Below are 4110 nucleotides of genomic sequence, written 5' to 3'. Positions count from 1 at the left end.
TTTAAAAAATTGTAATACTCGTTTTCTTTTATGATAAATGTGAACAACCCAGCTGCAGAGATGTAGGTGGTAGCATCTGCCCCGTGATGGTGGAGCCACATGAACAGCCGAGGTTCAAATCCAAGGCTCGCCCACGCATGCCCAGCACATCAGAGACCCTGGCTGACTTAGAGGCTGGGATGACCGTGAACCTATTAAGGTTCTGTCTCTCTCCCTCTCTACATATTATCATGAAAGAAATTTTGAAAAAAATCACCAAAGGCTAATGCATGCATCTGTTTCCTAGTATAGAAGAAAGCTTTCAAAGAATAAACAACTTAGGTATTCATATTTAAGGCTTCAGAAATTGACATTGTTGTGGCTGTTAATGTTACTCGTGTTAGTCTCTGGTGGCTGTGTGTTTCCAGGGGACAATATGTCTCCTTGCCTTGTCACACTCTGGAGGCTTCCACACTCCTGACTCAAGGCCCCACAACTCATCATCCTTTCTCCCCGACACAGGTTCACATTGCCTTTCTCCTAGGGGGACACATGCGATAGCATTTAAGAACTAAAGGAATAATCCACGGTTATCGCTTGACTTTAAGACCTTGGATTCCATCATATTTGCAAAAGCCCGTCTGCCATAGACAGTAAGTTCTGCAGGTCTCGGGGAGCAGGTCCCAAGTATATGAGGGGCTCTTGGTGAGCCGACCACATTTCAGAGGAAATTCAAACGTCCCACGTCTATAAAGAATGTATGGAGAAATGGCTCTTTCCCATTCCTGTGGACTCGGTCGTGGTAAAGTCTTGGCCCTGTGGCCCTGCCTCCAGCTGCTCCCCTGGCACTGCCTGAGGGTCCCCAGCCACTGCCTCTCCCACCAATGTCCTCTGCACTAGGAGGCACAGGGGTCCACCTTCCTGCTGCAGGCGGAGACTTTGGGTTCCAAATGGCCTAGGATCCCGTGGTTAGGTTCTCAATGGCTTTACTTAGCTCTTGTAAAAATAACAGTGCCATACCTATTTTAGTGGAAATAATTGTCGATTTTCTCAAGCAAAAGGTCAGAGAATCTTTCTTCTTTATCTTTTTCTTTTTTTTTTTAATTTTTGAGGCTTTCCTGTCTTATTGTGTGTGCACTCATTCGAGAGGGAGAGTGGGGATGGCCACACCGCAGTTCCTCTCCTCCCAGGACCTTGAGCACATACGGAATGGCCTGGCGTGATTTTGAAGTCACTGGGTCCAGGACTGGAACTGTGTTCTGCTATGTGGGAGTCTGGCAACTTAACCACTACACCATCACATGGTAGGAGAATTTCTTTCTTTCTTTCTTTCTTTCTTTCTTTCTTTCTTTCTTTCTTTCTTTCTATTTTTTTTTTTTTGAGAGAGAGACCTTTGCCATAGGGTGCTTGCACTTGCAGGAGAGACAGAGAAAGAGAAAGAGAAAGTGAGAAACCAACCCCCTTCCCCAACTGGGAATGGTCACACTGCAATACCTTCTCTTCCATTCAAAATCCCTCTTGGGATTTTGGGCACACACCACACACCTGGCGTAAGTTTTAAGATACTGGTCTGGGACTCCAACTGTGGTCAACCATGTGGGAGTCCAGCAACCTAATCATTACACCATCTGCTGGTCCCAGAAGGAGAATTTCTAACAGAAAAATGAATGATACAGGTTATGGAATATACAGAGATGATCATGGATCTGATATGTGCAGGCTAATCAAGAAAATACTATTATTCTTACTGAAAGACACAGCTTCAATTGTATGCAGTAAGTTGTTCATGAATTGTTTAAAAATAAGTATATTAATTGCTTCAAAAATTAAATATTTCTAGAAAAATCGGTGGATTTCCAGCCAGCATAGAAGGTGTTGGTTTAATATATGTGTGTAAATTCAGAATATTATCTTTGAGATCATCTTACCAAACTAGATCGGAAATATTTTATATTATTTTTAAGCAAGTGATTTATTGTTGCATTTAAGAGCAATTATTCTAGATACACGAGAAATTGTTAATTCCATACCTGCATGTAACAATTTTGAAAGTATGAATTTATTTCTGAATCTTTGTCTGAACGATGCTGCCTCTGTGGGATCATTGCCCAGTGCTGAGAGATTTTGATCATGTCACTGTTATGTCATCTCAGCATCTCTGCCTCTCGGTGAAAATGATAGATGAAAGTGCTTAAAGTATTTCCTAAGTGCAGTGTACTCTGAAGACTGTTTCTGGGTGACTTTTTTCTCAAGTTGGTTGAATCTCTGACCTGTCTCTGAGGAGAGGAAGGGTCTCAATCCCATGAGAACACAGGAGAACACAGGAGACTAGAAGATTCAGTCTCTGTGGGGACCAGAGGTGCTGAGGGTTATTGCAGAGTTCGGTGGTTAGCGAATGAGGAGTTTTATAAGGGGTGAAGTTCTAGAGTTGAGTCTCCAGAGTGTTCAAGATATTAAAACAATGTCATTTTAAAACAACTGAGTTTGGGGGTTGTTTGTTATGTAGCAATAGATAGCTGTAACAGTGTTGATACTGCTGTTCCCTGGATTCCACTTTGTTTAGCAAAAGGCTAGACCACTGGATCATGCTGTATCCTGTGCACATGCTATTCTTCTAGTTGTAATCTTCCCACTCTCTCTCTCTTTTCCTTTCTTTCTTTTTTTTTTTTTTGAGAGGTTTTTGCTATAGGGTGTGTGCGCTCGCCAGACAGACAGAGAGAGACAGAGAGATAGAAAACAAGAAATCTCCCCCCGGGAGATGGCCACGCCGCAATCCCTTCTCCTCCATTCTCCTCTCGGGATCTTGGGCACGCATGCGCACGCGCCCGGTGTGAGTTTAAGCCACCGGGTCCGGGACTCAAACCACAGTTGACTACATGGGAGTCCAGTGACATAGCCATTACGCTAACTGCTGGTCCCTCTCTTTCTTTCTTTCTTTCTTTTTTTTTTTTCATTTGACTCATTTTCCTTTTCTTTGATTCTCCTCTAAGAACACTTTTTCCGAATAATCAGAATGGGCTTGTTGCCTTAGCTAGGTCTTCTCATCCTCTGAAACCTCTTCATCCTGGCCCAATCCCTCTGGGTATGCCTCCCTATTATGGTCTGTATATATTTCCAAAAATTAATGTGTTGAGATTTGATTGCTATTGTGACAGTATTAATAGGGCAGAAACTTGGGACCAGCAAGGGGCGTAGTGCTTAAGGCACCGAATGCCTCCAAGGCCAACAGTGGTTTGAGTCCCAGATCTGGTGGCTTAAAAATAAAACTTGAGGGGCCAGCAGATGGCATAATGGTTAAGTTGCTGGGCTCCCACGTAATTGACTGTGGTTTGAGTCCTTGACCCAGCAGTTTAGAACTCACCCTGAGCGTGTGTGCGTGCATGCTCAAAATCCCTAGAGGAGAATGGAGGAGAAGGCATTGCGGCATGGCCATTCCTTCAGGGGGTGATTTCCTACTTTCTGTCTCTCTGGCAAACACACACGCCCTATATCAAAACAAAACAAACACCCCCTATTAAAAAACCCTTTAAAAAAAAAAAAAAAAAAAAAAAAAAAAAAAAAAAGGCAAGAAAAAGGAAAAAAGAAAATCAAACTGGGTGCAAGTGCACAAGTGTCCAAAATCCCAAGAGAATGGGGAGAGGGTATTGTGGCATGGCCATCTCCCTTTGGGAAGGTGTGACTTCTCACTTTCCCTCCATCTCTTTCAGTGATGAGCTCATGCACCCTATGGGAAAAAAGAAAGAAAGAAAGAGATAGAAAGAAAAAGGGCAGAAGCTTAATCTGACTCTGGTATAAGAAGTGGAGCCTTTGGAAGGTAATTAGGATTAGATAAGGTCATCAGGGTGGGTCCCCATGATTCAACCTGGGTGACTTAAGAAAAGGAGCAAGACTGGGACCAGCAGTTAGCGTAATGGCTATGTCGCTGGACTCCCACATAGTCGACCGCGGTTCACGTCCCGGACCCAGTGGCTTAAACTCACGCTGGGCGCGTGTGCATGCGTGCTCAAGATCCCAAGAGGAGAATGGAGGAGAAGGGATTGCGGAGTGGCCATCCCCCCTAGGGGGTGATTTCTCGCTTTCTGTCTCTGTCTCTGTCTGTCTGGTGAGCGCACGCGCCCTATAGCAAAAACC

The sequence above is a fragment of the Tupaia chinensis genome, unplaced genomic scaffold (genome assembly GCF_000334495.1).
Source record: "Tupaia chinensis unplaced genomic scaffold, TupChi_1.0 Scaffold000067_1, whole genome shotgun sequence".
NCBI lineage: Eukaryota > Metazoa > Chordata > Mammalia > Scandentia > Tupaiidae > Tupaia > Tupaia belangeri.
The sequence above is the reverse complement of the archived record's forward strand: the minus strand, read 5'-3'. Positions refer to the sequence as shown.